At 40.4% G+C, this 15852-nt stretch overlaps 2 long non-coding RNA genes across 8 annotated transcripts in view; one reads left to right on the top strand and one right to left on the bottom strand.

The window, feature by feature from the left end:
- The first annotated feature begins 1348 nt into the window (after positions 1 to 1348).
- Positions 1349 to 15852, top strand: part of LOC138165702 (uncharacterized) — a 65613-nt gene continuing 51109 nt past the window's right edge. Inside the window, exon 1 of one of the 7 annotated variants that reach the window (XR_011169417.1) lies at positions 1349 to 1371. This is a non-coding gene — a long non-coding RNA (uncharacterized lncRNA). The other 6 variants (XR_011169415.1, XR_011169412.1, XR_011169413.1 and 3 more) reach the window with 6 other exon arrangements.
- On the bottom strand, positions 8534 to 11721 carry LOC138165704 (uncharacterized). The gene is made up of 2 exons (XR_011169419.1): positions 11586 to 11721; positions 8534 to 8985 (listed from the first exon to the last, which is right to left on the bottom strand). It is a non-coding gene; the product is annotated as an uncharacterized lncRNA (long non-coding RNA).

The following is a 15852-nucleotide window of genomic DNA, read 5'->3' as shown; positions in this document are numbered from 1 at the left end:
CCCCCCCTCCCCCCCCCCCCCCCCTTCTCCATTCCCCCTCTCTTTCCCTCTCCTCCTCCCCTTCTCTATCTCTCCTCTCTATCTCCTTCCCCCCCTCCCCCCCTTGTTCCTCCCTGCATCCTTCCTCCGGAATGGGAGCGAGTGTTTATTCTACTCTTGCAACTTTGAGGGTTCGTTGTGTGACCGGTACAATGTATTTGAAAACCAAATCAACCCAACCTTCCCCCAGGTACTGGTAGTACGTGCATCAAACCCGAATGGCCTTCGGAAATTCCCGATCCAACAGGAATGGAGCCAAAAAGCAGGAATCAATTGCCCTGCTCTCTACTTTGTGGCGGGTAGATTTTTATTAGGGTTATTATCGTTATTAGAAGCAGTAGTAATATTCCAATACCGCCCCATGTTACGTGTGGTTGGAGTTGGAGGGGGTGTGTAAAGTGGATGTGAATGGTCGGATCTGATGTTTTATTATTTCTTAGTCTGGCTGAAAGAGTTAAGGGGGACGGGAGGGGGAGTGCGTGGGGGAGGAGGGAGAAGAGGAGAGGGTGAGATGCGACCAAGCGGAAACGCTGCACAGAGGCAACCTCAGCGAACCAAGAAAAAAGAGAAAGTGGCAACCAAAACAAGGGCAAATTGAACACACCTCGGGGATTTCCAAAGAAATAACACAATTCGGACATTCACTGCATACATCTTTGCTAATGATTGTATATATGGGGTGCATCCTATATACCCAGCACAACATAGAATGTGTATACGTACTTGCATACAGTGCCCCTAGATGCAAAATAGAGGCATATTAATAGGTACTATGTATTCCTCGAGACCTATCTGTTCCTTTGCAGGCAAATACGCAGAGTGCGTGCATGTGCTGCATGGAGGTAGGTGGAAATCCACACGTGTATTCCCATTAAAATGTTAACCACAGTACCCTTCTCTCCCGGTTAATAATTTCACTGCAGAATGCAGCTAGGTGAACTCAGTTTACAGTACAAGCTAGATCCCAACACCCAGTGTGCACCAACATATGCGTGATTTAAAGATTAACTGTAGACCGGTAGAATTTAGTCCAGCTCCAGCTCGATCGGTGAAAGATACCATTTTAGGTAGGTTTAGCTAAACCATCGATGATATATACAGATCCAAAGGGTAATAGTAACTAAACCCTAAACATAACGATTTTTTTTGTTCCCTTGCGTCCTCCAAAGGTTTCTTTTATATGTGTGTGTATGTATGTCTATATGAAAGATCTAACACAGATTTCATTGAATAAATCTGAGATCTCCAGGTGCAGACGTTTGAATAAGTCAGTGCCAGAACCCCATGTTTTCCTTTCCAGCCGATTTTGCTTGGATCAGGCTCAAAAACCGAGTGAGTCTCGTGGTTTTGTTTACACTGAATGGGGAGGATAGGAACGGTGCCATGGGGCCGCCTTTCATTAATATACAGTGAGGATTTTGTCTAAATTACTGCTATGAATTTCACAGTACACGCTTTCAAAAGCCGTCTCAGGTGGCCTGATGAAACGTGATAGTGCCTCGGCAAACAAATCTACTTTCTTTTTCTTTCTTTTTTCTTTTTCTTTTTTCTATAAAGGAGGGTGTGTGTATGGGGGGGGGGGATGACCCTAAAATGCTGTGCATTTAGATAACAGAAATATACTAAGTTAGAATTTTCCTTTCTTATCCCTTTCTTTTTACTTACTTCCTAACTCCCCCCCCCCCCCCCCACCCCCCCCCCCACCCCACCCACCCCCTCCCTTTGAGGAGTGTGATTGTTTTGTCTGGAAAAAAATCCAAAGTATATAACAAGGGGAGAACAGTTAGTGCTGATTTTCATTTGCATAAATTTTCATATATTTTGGTGAAAATAATAGACTAGTGGAGAGCTAGGCTTAGTGGAGTCAGTGTAAAGGAAAGTCTTAGGATGGATGGTTTCGTTGGAGTTCAGAACATGCTCTTTTTCCCTGTCACCTTATTAAAACGTAAAATAAAGCTACTTAAAAATTCTAACCTGGAAGTTTGCTAGGTAAGTGTTTTTCATTTTCTTCTATTTTAATTAATTTATTTCCTTTACAAGTCTTTGGAAATTATTTTCACTGCTTTAGGAGAAGATCGAGTACTTTGGCAGTTACTTGAAAGGCAAGTGGGCCTAGTCTGTGCATGTATGTGTGCAGGAAACAACCTTAGTGAAATATTACATAAAAAGGATGGATTCATTCCAAAGCTCAGAAAAAGACCCTTTTCTGCTAGGAAGTCTGTGACTTACTTCAATCTTTCCTTCTCTGGGCATTATGTATTATAGTAGCTTTTTTAAAAAGACCCCAGAAAAACAGTAGAGATCTCAAAGTGTGTGGGAAATTATAAATATTTCTTATTTTCAAATGTTTCTTCAGGGAAAAAAAATCTCTTACGGATGTGTGTTGGGAGGGAGTGGATGGGGAGGGGGAGAAATTATAGCTTTAGCCAGCATTGGGGTGGTAAACTACAATAGTGTGACCAGGCTAGAAAGCTAGGAGGGGAGAGTTGAACTCCTGCTGTGAGATGGGGAGTGAAATGAGGCAGCTTAAGTCTTGGAGTGGAAAAGGGTGGGGGGAGGGGATAGCATGAGAGAAAGGGCTAAGGGGGGTGCAGGGAAGAGGAAGAGGAGGAGAACACTATAGTGCACGCATGAGGTTAATACTGTATCTAGGGAACAGACAGTTAAGCATAACATCTACAGCTCTGTAGTAAAAGTCCATCAGAAAGAGTATAATCCATCAAAACTAACCAGGACATCCCTTCATTTTATTCTCAAAGGAGATTGGAGCTTCAGAATTACAAACTAGATTTCACTTTGTTTTTCATTTTTGATAGCCTCCCGTATCTCTTTCTTTTTCTCCCCCACCCCTCAATTCCTTTTAATTGAGAGGTGCAGGCTGATGGCTTGAAACTCTTGTGTAGTGAAGTTAATTCCATAAATAAAATACAAGGAAATCAGTAGGCCAAATATGCCACGTGAACCCTTGGCCTGAGTTAAAACAGCCAGAAGGTAATTTTTTTTAGGCTTTGTTGGGTCAGTGTGTTGTTGTGTTTTAAGGAATGGGAGTGGGGACCGAGTTGGGGAAGTGGATGGAGTGGTATTTCATTGCCCGCTGGGACACAAAACATATTGCAATTTAATAGAATTAGTCACTTCTTGGGAAACAGTCAATGTCCAAATCAATAAAATGGCTTGTAAAAGTAGAGGGTTGGAGGGTACAGTTTTAGGAGAGAAGAATCGCTGTTTTCCCACTTTCTTGTGGACGTGCTCGGCAGCGTCTCTTTTGACTGGGGTTAACTCTGTGTGCTCCATTGGAACAGATGCCGTATAGAGCTGCTCCCTGAAGATCATTTGTTTCCTTGATGGGGAACATTTCTGAGCAGAACATATTGGTTGCCATAGAGAAAGAAATAAAAGGAGGAACACTAGTCACATTAAGCTATATGTTTGTGCACTGGGCTTTAGATAAAAGGACCCTAGTTCAGCCAAAGAGAAGAAGCCAAATCAGAGCTTTCTAGCTCCACTAAAACTAGCTTTATTTTGTTTTGGACTTTTACAGTTGAAACATATAAGCTAATTTTATTGGTTGTCGTTAATTTTATATGACACGGCTTACTGAACAAAATAAACTTTTGAAGTGTTCAGATGTGGCACTTTTGTCCAGCAGGGGGAGCACTGACTCGCCTAAGGCAGAGCTCAGAAAAATGCAGGGAGTTCAACAGCAAGTCGGCTCCTCTAAACTTGCCAGAGGAAAGACCAAACGCCACTTTTATGCATATTCACATTGTGAATTGTATACATTGCACAATGTGTGTGTTTATACAAGAAGCAAGATGGCCCCCAAACCATATTTGTGAAGTAGACCTGAAAGAAATACAGTTTTAAAGCTAATCATTTCTTTTTCTCAATAAGGTGGATTTTTTTTTTCTAGTTTGTCTAGAGCTAGGGCACGGGGTTTAGCTTTGAAGGCAAGGATAGTTTGGTGGGACTCTTTAATCTATTATCTAAAAGCTATCCTCCAAGCTACAGATTTTTGAAGCTTAAAATCCATAGCAAGGAGCAGTCCAGGACACGATAAGAAATTTATTGCAGAAATAACCTGATGAATTGTTCGGGCTTTTACCAGATAGAGAGCTCAGGAAGCACGGACTGGAGATAGAGCCAAAAAAAAAAAATTTTTTTTTTTTACTTCATTTAATATCTAATTGCTGTTATAAACTTTGGTACTGACAATGTTTTATAATAAACTTCAGAATTTTAAAATTTAAAACCAACTGTCTTCTCGAATAGCTTTTCATTGAAATAGAATTATATATCATTGACCTTCCTATTTTTGGATTGGGTATACAGGACTTATTTATCACATAGTCCTATGTAACACGTTTGGGGAAAACTTTAAAAAGGGTTACAAGATGTCCCCCTCCATAGCTTTTGGGGTTGAAATGAAAACTACTTTATTGTGGGACTATTGTAGCACAGTGTAACAAGAGCTTTCTAAAATGCTGAAAAAGAAACCTAAACCTGTTCTAAGAAAAGAGTTAATTTCTCTTCAACATCACCTTCCCTCCCCCAGGGATATATGTAGAGTAAGACTTAGGAAAGGAAGCCATGTATGACACTGAGTAAGAAGTTTCCTTCCATGGGTCAATAGTTGAACACACCTGTAAATGTGTCATGGAGCCCTGTTAGCACACGGACACATTAAGTGTAGAACTATAATCTGCCTCTGGAAGGGTGAGAAAAGATAACTCATTCTTTCCAGTTGAAATCCAAATTAACCAGGACCAAAGCAGAAGTTTTTATTAACTTTTAAACCTTGTGTCTGAGGCTAGGTCCATTAAGGGGCCACATCGTCTCATGCCAAAGCAAGATAGTTTGAAATAACCTAAATAATACTAGCAACGGAGTCTAAAAGCATTTTCATTTAATCCTTTTCCTTCATAAACTCCCACATTAAATGTCAGGAGGGTGATGTCATCTATATGAGAAAAATGAAGTAGAGAATTGAAGTAATTTTCAATGTAATTTGAACCCCAAATACTCCTTTTGCTTTGATTATGTGAATATTTCAAACGGAAAGCCTTTGGAAAAATGGGGATTAAACTACCTATAGACTTGTCTCAGAACTCTAGGAACAGAGTGTTTAACATGATTAAATACATTTTCAGCAGTATTGGATATTTTTATATAGGAAAAACTTTTTTTTTTTTAAAGCCAGGTATTTGGGAATATGTTCACAAAGTTGTTGTGGTATGGTGCATGTTTAAAGCATTTATTTTTACACAGTAACTTGTTTATGATATTTGGTTTATTATTTTAATTTTATACTGTATTCATATATACACTCATACACTTATCCAGATACTCACATATATGTTTTGGGGTGACTTGGTTATTTCTTTGATGCATGTAACACTATTTTCTTTTGCCAAGTATACTTAAAAATAGAAAGAAACCTCTGTTTAAAAACTTCACTTTACTATCACTACCTTTGTTTTTTTTTTAAAGTTAAAAATAAAAAGAAAATAAGAGTTCCTCAAGAAGCAACAAGTTAAATTGAGGGTGCTATTTTATGCAGACTGCTTTGAAATACTGTAATTATTTGGGGATGGCCCAATCTAGCCATGTATGAATTAAAAGGAAAAGTGCTGGGTAAAGCCACAGATTTTAAATTATTGGAGATTGGCAAATCATCTCTGCCAAGTGGTGGTAGTGGGAAGGGGGGAGGGAAGACGCAGTTAATGTAGTACCTGCCCCCAATGCAAAGTGGATATTTATTCATTTGCTTCCATTTGAGAATGATAAGGTGCCGAGACACTATTGCAACAGTGAACAGCAATTGCCTGATTAGCATTTACAAATTAAAACGTTAAGCACACTCACGATCCAGACAGGGTACTCTGTGCATGGGGATCGGGAGGGCTTTTAAAATGGGAACATTTCCGTGAAAATTCACCCTTGTCAATCTGGAGGCTTATATGGGATGGGTCCATGTGTTAAATGTTTTTGAAGTTTTCAAATGGAGAAACCCATAGAACTTAGGCCCCCATTGATAGAGTTGACCTAATATTCCAGAAAGTTCTCAGGTATCTTGGATTGATTTATAGACTCAGTTATAAATATAAAGATATGATACCTTGCCACCAAGTAATGTTTTCAGTCTCAATATTGTTGGGGCTGCTTTTAACCTGACAAGGTATTTCAGATTCTGGAATTTAGGTATGGACATTTTGCATTAAGTTGTCTTGGAAGACTAAAGTATGCTTAAAAAAACCACCACCACAGTCTTTCCACTCTCTTTGGGTCTGTGTACCTGACAAAATAATTGAAGTTATTGTATATAGGAGTAATAGTGTTGACACAATTGGGCACATTAGGGGAGGGGTGCTGATTTTCCTCCCCAAACTTTCATTCACAAAGATTCATAACTTTTAATAGAGCTCTTTGATTGGAACATATTTTATTATTTTGATTCATAATGATACTTAGATAAGATATAATGTCAATAAAAGAATTACAGGATCGGTCACTTTTAAAACTGGGGAGCATTGACTCAGCCTTGAGTAGAGGTGATTTTCTGAGTTCCTCATCCTAATAGAATTTAACTCCCTTTACCCCACCCTCCCTAACAACTAACTAACAACAACAAAAGATCTTTCTGTAAGTGGAATGGCTTTCCTCTTCTATGTTGGTGCCCAGCAGTCTCTCAGTGGATAAGGGAGTGAGTAATTGTGGTACACCAGAAAACAGTTCGTGCAGTTTGGCAGTTCTGTTTTTTATTATTAGATTTCTTGACATTTGAACTTGTCTATTGTCTGAGGAGCTGGGTGCAGATTGCATTAGGTCAGGTTTAAGGCTGCTCTTTTTGGCATTTCACACAAATATGCACATGCTGTCTATTCTTTTTTTTTTTTTTAAAGTGAATGCAGGACTTACCATTTTACTGTCCTCTCCTCTCCTTGAACCCCAGCCCCCTCTATTTCCCACCCCTTCCATCTTTACCTATTCTCCACCTTACAATATACAACATGGCATATATTTGCATGGCAGTGTAAATTCTTGTTTTTCTCTTTTCTAATCTTAAATTTTTAAATGTATTTATTGATATTTGGTCCTCTACAGCATTCCATCCTTTACTACAGTTTTGCAGCATAATTTCAGTATCCAATTGTCTGATAAAGGGACTTAAGTAGCTAAGATTAAACGGCCATTTCCCAGGAGATTAAGTAAACTCTGGTGTGACTCCTGTAGTGTAAAGTTGCAGGTGCTCACATAATTTCTTTCATTGTTACCTTTAAAATAAATTCTCCAACTTCTTAAAAAAAATCCTGGTTGTATGATAGGACTGGAAGAGAAAAGTCCTGGACTTTATAGGAGCATTTGATGCACTTCCCACCCTGATTCGATATGCTCTCGGGGTGCAGAAAGCTTTTACCGGTGCAAATGAAATGGCTGCTGCTACGCAAGAGACTTGGACTGGGGCCTCTTTATTGTTTGATTAACATCGCAAAACAAACAAGTTTTAAGGTTTCACTTAGGATAGTAACAACTATAAAAATAATCAGAATTTTAAAAGAAGATTTAACTTATGGAGGCTACTTCTCCAGCCAGAGATTAAGGTTCAAATAAGAAGGTGAAATTTGGATTTTTTACAGAAATATTTAATTTGTGAAGAAGAGGTTCCTGGCCCCTCCCTTACACCCTGACCAAAACGTATGACTTTAATGTTTCAAATGTCACTTTCCTATGAATTCGCACCCTCGTGCCAGACTCCAGTAGATTAAGAAAAAAGATAAATTTAATTTCTTTCAGAAACACGATGCATGATTTTGATTTCCTTCCTCCCTCTCTTCCTTCCTTCCTTCCTTCCTTCCTTCCTTCCTTCCTTCCTTCCTTCCTTCCTTCCTTCCTTCCTTGTCTTTCGAAAGATTTAATAACGTTTTTGGCCGTGGTGTCAGACAGAAATGTACTTAATGCTGTTTTTTTAGACAAAAAAATAGGGAAAAGAGTAAGAGTTATCGATAAGAAGGGCGAAGGTGTGAGAGATAACTAGAAATACAGTGAAGGGTATGTGGGGGGGGAGTGGGGGAGAGAGAGAGAGAGAGAGAGAGAGAGAGAGAGAGAGAGAGAGAGAGAGAGACGAGAACGCTGACTCACTGTAATAGGGTCATTGGGTAAACATGAGCGAGATGCTGGCATCTTATTGAAAAACCCAGTGCAAATCGCATCTTCAGGGCTGAAAAGCCCTTCTTCCCTGGATTTATTAGTCCATACTTTGAATAAGATGGCAAAACCGCTGCCAGGGCGCTCCTTTGTCACAGGATCTCCTCTTCAGGCACAATGCTACTGAGACTTGCTTTGTTACAGCGAAGTAAGGCAAATAGTAAACCACCATCACAGCAGCCTAAGATGCCCCCACCTTGTTCTCCTAGGCTTTAGTAGAAGAGGGAAGTATGTGTGTGCGGTGTGCATGGGAGGAAGGACGAGGAGAGAAAGGAGAGAATATACTTGGTCATATCCGTAGCTGTGATTTTATTTCTTTATTTCTTTTCTAATTGAGTTATTCTTTCTTTGAGGAGGGGGAAAGGAAGGAGTAAAGAAGGGGGTGTGAAATGGAGTAGCATCATGCTCTTCCCAGGGCAGAAAAAAGGAAAGCTCATTTTACTGTCCTTGAGTGTTTTGATTTTTTTGAAACAAACACACAGTTGAATCTGATCCCCTTTTTAGTTTGTGTCGTTCCTGGTTTGCCTGTCCCGGCTGCATCCCCGCCTCTGGCTGGTGGATTTGCTTTCCCCAGTGGCACTTTCTAAGGAGGTGTATTGGCTTCAGGGGGTGGGGGCACTGAGACCCTTGCTCAATACCATGACTGCTACTGCTGCTGCCGCTGGGGCTGCTGCTGCTCCTCAGACCCCAGGCTCCCCGCGATTGAACTAAGGGCTAGCGCAAAGCATCTGCAGCAAAGGCCTGTGGTGGGAAACAAAAGAAGTAGAAATCCTGAGAACCCACAGGGACGCACGCGCGCACGCACACATTCCCAGAGAGGCTTTCCTTCTCAGTGGGTAACAGAATGGTATCCACTGAACTGGATGTAAGCTTTTGACTGCCCCCACCAAACCAGAGGCATTGTATATAAAGGAGAATCCACATTGTGTGAAAATCATTGCTCTATATTGTATTTGAGCTGTGTGAGAATAAGTGTCCCCCCAACTCCCTCCCCCTCTCCCCGCCCTTTCCCCTTTCTTACTAAAGGTGAGTGCAGATTGCAATAGTTACTGCTCTGTTTTTGTTTGTCAAACAGGGCCCTTCTCTCGGGAGAAGGGCAAGTGGCGGATCCCAGCCCAGGATTACATTAATCAAAGCATTATTTCCCCAGAGATGCAGAGCACAAATGATAGTAAATCCTAATAAAATTGGATCGCTGAGAAATTGAACGCTTTAAGTAATCTGCTCTGCCCGATAAAAACCTCAAATTTATACAGTGTGGGTTTTTTTTTTAAATTCCACACCTATGTGGTATATTGTATATTTTGTATAATCGTATATATGAGTGTGGATGGTGTGCCAAAGTAGACTGCATTCGCACAAACTCCCCCTAAACCTCCAAGAAGGACAAGAACATTTGTACCACTAAGGATTCTGTTGGGTTTATACTCGATCAAGAAGTAAGGACTAATTTTTAGGTCGTCCATTTTTCTCTTTCAAGTATTTGGATACCAGTTATTTCAGAGGGTCCCCAGTGCCAAATTCTCAACCTCTGTATTCTATTTGGGAAAGTGAACTTTGTTAATCCACAGCCTTCATACATCGTGTGAGAACTACATCAGTCAAGTGTTTAAGAGCTCACAGGGAAGTTGAAAGTTCATATATGTATATATATACACATATCTATGCACACACATACATGCGAGTGTGTGTATGTGTGTGTGGAGGGTGAGAGGTAGCAGGGTGGGAAGAAAAATGGGGAGTAAGGAGAATAGAAGTAGTGGATATATATTCTCCCTTATCCCCACCTCCTTATTAATTTGCTTGCCCATATAAACAGGGTGCAGTTCGGTCACTATTATTTACAAATAACTCCAGTCAAGCGCTCAGCCACCATCCCATCCAGGAGAGTCAGTTGAGTGAGTTCAAGGAAGGACAGTAGCTTGCAACCTCCGGTCATTCCACTCCCCTATATTCACTACTTCCTCTCTAAAGGAAAGACAGTTTACAGTGAAAGTGACAGTACTCCTTTCAAATCCATCTATCTACCACTTAAGGGCGGAGAGCACTCCTAGAAATGAAGGGCTGGAAGTTCACCCCTCTTCCAAGGATGTTAGAAACTTCTCAAAGAGCTGCAGTCCTACACTGATCGAAAGATAGGGAGGAGTCTCTTCTCCCCCCCCCCCCCCCCCCCCCCCCAGCTCCCAAACCACCTACTAATGATTAAGCAAAGCAAAACCAAACTAACCAACCGGCAAAACCCCAAATTCAATCCTGATTTCATGTTCGAGAGACCTAAAACGGGATAAGTATACATTGCAATGATGCAGCCGCCACAACCCCCTATTAGGTAACAAATTTAATCACACACACACACACACACACAGATACCAGGTAAATTAGGATGACAGAAAAGCAAATAAATAAAAAAATCGGAAGCGTCTTAATTGCTTTCATCGTCTTTGCCTGACCCTTTTTGAAGATTTGCGGTTCTGGAAAAGCAACTTTGGACGCTCTTTTTCTCCTAAACCAATCTTTCTACTTCATTTTTCTGCCTGTTTCCATTCCCTCGGCTCCGGTAGTCTCATGCCCTGGCGCGCACACACAACACACGCAATCACAACAGCCCTTAACACTCCAGCGCTTTTGCACACGGGTGTACACTCAGCTCCTAGCAATACAGGCTTGTTTGTGCACGGACAGCCATCCAGAGATCTACATCCCTACATCCTCTTCCTCCCTGTCCTTGATGAGGAAAGGACACAGACTAGCTGCAGGAGGAAGAATCCATCTGGGGATGTTTTGTGCATGCTTGTGTATATGCATGAGATGCATGCATGTGTGCGTGTGCGAGAGAGAACATTTCTCTGAAGGGTGCATCCTCCAGTGGTAGCCTGCAGTTTGGGCTACATTAATTTTCAGATCAGTCCGTCCTCTCCCGCAGCCCCACACATACACACCCCCCCACATACACAGACACCACCCGCCCATTCTTCACCTTCCCCCCCCCTCCCCCCGCCTTAGTTCATCTCCTCAGGACTGTGGGATGCTGATGAGTCCTGATGAGAGTTGCTTGTCTCCATTTCCAAACGGGAGCTTCTAGGAGCCGTGAGAAGGGAAGGGGGAAAAAAAGGGGGGTGGGGTGGGGAGGGAGAATGCTATGGGGGATGAGGACTGAGGACGATGCACGGGATAGAGTAAAAGGAGTGAGAAGGGAGAAGGAGTCAACCAGCCCTCCCCACCACGACTACGACTCCCCCCAACCCCCTCCCCCCCAACCAATGTTTGCTGCTCTAGCCCTCCCTCGTCTCGGCTCTGGCAGGATAGTGCTGCCCGCATTTAGCATCCAGGGGACTGCCTGCCTGCCGCCTGCTGTCTCTGCTGTCGCTGCCCCTGCCACCGCGGCTGCTGCTGCTGCTGCTGCTGCTGCTGCTGCTCTCGGGCCGTCTTAGCGCTTCCTCGCTTTCGCCACGCCCGCCGCCTGTGCAGCTGCCGCAGCTGCCTCCGCCGCGGGCCTTAAAGACCGACTAGAGCTGACCCCCAGGTAGCTGCCTATTTCCTTCCACAGGGGCCAAGCCTGGAGCCGGGCTGAGTAAGGAGAGCTCCCTGCCGTCTAACGAGAGTCCCTGCTTGCAGCCTGCGGGATGGCTGGCCAGAGAAGAGGGACCGCGTTTCCATTCGTTTCTTCCTTCACCTTAGCAGAAACGAGTCGTGTGTGTGTGTGTGTGTGTGTGTGTGTGTGTGTGTGTGTGTGTGTGCGCGCGCGCGCCATCGCGCACGCTCGCGCCTCGGTTATATGTTCTTGCCATAGCGGGCGAGGGAAGAGTATCCCTATTAATGCTGCTTGTGATGTAAATTTAACCTTTGTAGACTTACATCTAAAATTTGCACCTGCTCTCTGTCTCTATTTCTGCTTCTCTCTCTCTCACTGCCTGCCTCCCCCCCCCACCTCTACTGTAGTTAATACCCCTCCCCTGTTGATTTGATGCTTAGAACGCGCCTTTTTATTTTGCGCATTTGTATGGCTGAAATAAATATAGGAAAATATTCTAGGCTAATAACATTTCCCATAAACAATTGGATAATTAAGACTATACCTGCACCTCATCTCCCCCATCCCCCAGTCCCCAAATCATGTTAAACCTGTAGAGGACTGGGTTGTGTGATTTCTCTGGGTTTTTGCTTTTGTTTGTGCTTTGTGGATGTGGGAGACTCAGGAGGACCCTGTAAATTATTTTGGTGCTTCTTGCTTTTCTGACCCGTTTCTGATTCTCATTTGTGGTCAGTTTCCTTAGCTCCTGTCCATCTTATTGGCTACCTAATTTTCTAGATGTAAACTATATACTTGCCGTTAGAGTCTAAACTTTCTCCTTGTCCCAAATCGGGTGAACTCCAGGATTTCATGCAAAACAGGGGCTGTCAGCCAACCTGGTGGTAGGAAAGAGAAAAACCCAAGCTGGGAGAAGAAACTCTCCAGACTCGAACCAAATTAAATCGCTTTTGGCCTTAAAACTCTAAAGCTTTCAAGTTTGTTCAGCTCTCAAGGGAAAGCATTGTAGACAGATTTAAGAGAATGGTTAACACCTCCTTCTATTTTACCCAAGAGATTAACCCCATTGCCAAAATGTATTTTTGATGAAATTTTATTCATGGTTTTCTTAATAAGGACCTTTATTAAATCTTGCAGTTACTTCCTTAATTGATCTAATCTTTGAAATTAATGATTTTCAGGGCCTTGGATGTGGACTTATCTGTATATTTTTACTCCTTTTTTGGGTTAATAGATGACTTCACTATTATTCCTAATTTCTGTTCAAAATTTCTTTTTTGGTAACTATATTAAGCAATATATATTGCAATATATATAAAGCAATCTCATATTGCTTTGCTGATTATTTATTAGAAATTAGTTGCATCTTTACAGAGTTTTGACTCCCTTCAGAAGTAGTTTCATAGACAGCTAAGTTTTAATATTAAGAAAAGTTTTTATTAGGAATAATGACATACATTGGTGTATTAAAAGATGAACTTTTAAAAACCAAAGTTCACTCCATATTTATACTGATACTTAGTCCATTTACTTGTAGACTTTCAGAGCAGAAAGTTCTGAAATGTAGTAAAATTAAAAAAAAATACTTAAAACATCTGTTGGCACATAAAACTGGCAAAGGATAATGAATGAAGCTACCTGAAAATGCTTAAATTTGGGATTGCAAATGGAATTTTCAGCCTTGTAAAGAAGAAAAGCTATAGGCAGTTAACTAACATTTTGCACTACATTCCTTGCCAAAAAAATCATAACAAAACAGAGCACAACAAACAATCCATCCCCTTAGTTATATAATTTACTAGTAGAGTATACACATTTGTATGTGTGATATATATATACATAGGCATATGGCTGAGTATAAATCATAACACAAATATCTATAGTACATCATACACAGAAGTGGATAGACATTCACATGTATCTATTCATTTATATCTTCTTAAACTTCTCAGGCAAACAATCAGATTTACAAGAGAAAGACTTCAGGAAATAAGGTTATATAACAGCACTAATGAGTGGATCTTTATCAAATATCAACAACCTTCCAAAAATCCCTGGCTTATAAAATGTAACACTTCAAATTTGCTTGAGCTCACATGATGCTACAAATAGAACCAATAGAAAGAATGTTCTTCTGGATAAAAATACAAACGTCATTGTGCCTTGGAAGCAGGAAGAAGTGCCAACCTGGGATACATCATGGGAAAAAGTGAATATATGCCCAATATTAATATTTGAAAAGAACTCTATTTAAAACAGCTGAGAACTTAGACAATTTATTTTATTTCACATGAAGAAAAAGGGTGCACCCTTCAGACTGCAAATTGAAAATGCAAACATTTTTATCTAGCAGACCAATTTCATATAAAATTAAAGTCAGAGATCTAAATTTTTTTTTGTTATTTTGTGTAAATGAAATATAGCTATCTTGGAGTATGAATTCAATTCTGGAAGTAATAAAAAAGAACATTAGTTTTATTTTCCATTGCACTGCAAGGAAAACATTTTAAAGTAGCTGATTAATGAGATGAAATGAACTGACACACTAATACTTTCATGGGCCTGTATATGTACTAAAACACATTCAAAAATCTAATGATATAGAAAAATGAAATCATAAAATTGAAGCGTATATGCCTATATTTAAGTGATTTATTTAAAATGAAAATATGTAAAATGCACCAGCTGCTTTTTAAACAGTATCTTGAAACACTGGACATTGAGAATGGGTGGTGTGTGTTCATGTGTGTATGTGTGTGTGTGTGGGGGGGTGGTGATAGTGGAGGAGGAGGATGGGGGGTTGTGCAGACTGGGGAACTGTAGCTAAAATGAATGCCCTGGAGTCTTATTGGAAAAGTACATCATTCCAATAAAATACAGACACAGATTTGTGCTGGGTAAACAAAAAATGGCATTTTATTTGAACTTCTCTACACTCCAAAAGTTATCTGTTCTAAGTGACAAATGAATCCAACAATTTGAAGGATCTAAGAAGTTTTAAAATTTTCTATGAGTGCTATATAAAAAGATCTTTCATATATGACCTGACTTAGTTGTTTTAAAATCAGTACTGTAAAAAAGTTTTTTTGTTCCTGTGTTTATGTAAACATATTTCTAGACTTGAAAATAGATGCAATATTTACTAGTACATTTCTTCCCTCATGCAATTTGCCATTTATTTATTGCAGAGGGAGCATTTCAGAGACTCCAGTGACTTATCTTGTGTTGTCTAAGGATTATTGATGAGCCTTTGACTATAAAAATTAGGTTAGCTTAATTTCTTTGCAAGGTTTGTATGTTAATATATTAAGGAACTGGAAACCAAAATAAACTTAAATTTTCCCTCCACTTACTGGCAATCTCTCTTCCCCCCCCCCCCAATATTCACTATTCGTTAAATGAAAGAAAAAATATTTACCCCTAGCAAGGGTGAAGATTTATTGAAAAAAATTTATTTTCTTCTGGAAGATAGAGTATCTGATTATGAAGTGTGATATAATGGGATCTCATTTACACAGCACTTTAAAAATGCATTATGCTAAATTTGAAAATTGTGTTACCAAATAATAATTCCCTCCACATAAGCCAAAGAAACTTTTCTTTCAATCTAATCAATGGAGTGAATTAAGAAGGACTTGTGTCAGCAGGCACAGATCATACACACTCCCAGAATTTGTTCCATTGTGAATCTAGAAAAATTAATGCCTTAGTGTCCTAAAGTCTAAAAGGAGACAGAAGTGCAATTTGACAAACTAAGCCTCCTGAGCATAAGTATCAAAGATTCAATTTAATTAGAATGTTTGTCAATTAAAGGAAAGAAGGAAAAAAAGATGCTTATTAAATCAAGGCTCAAGGTTCACACTTAAGTATTCTCCCAGAAAACTAAAGGTTATTGATAGACTACAAGTTATTCTGTGAAGTCATTTTTCATATTGAATTATTTTTCAGTGTCTTCAAAATTTTAAATCTGACCTAAGAGAGTCATCATCATCATTGTCTTCTCCCCCTCCTCCTCTTCTTCTCCTCCTTCTCCTCTTCCTTCTCCTCCTCCTTCTCCTCCTCCTCCTTCTCCTCTTCCT

This window comes from Petaurus breviceps, unplaced genomic scaffold (assembly GCF_028583685.1).
Source record: "Petaurus breviceps papuanus isolate PSGF00001 unplaced genomic scaffold, PetGlider_PUasm1.0 214, whole genome shotgun sequence".
Lineage (NCBI taxonomy): Eukaryota > Metazoa > Chordata > Mammalia > Diprotodontia > Petauridae > Petaurus > Petaurus breviceps.
This window is presented reverse-complemented; position numbering and strand designations above follow the sequence as displayed.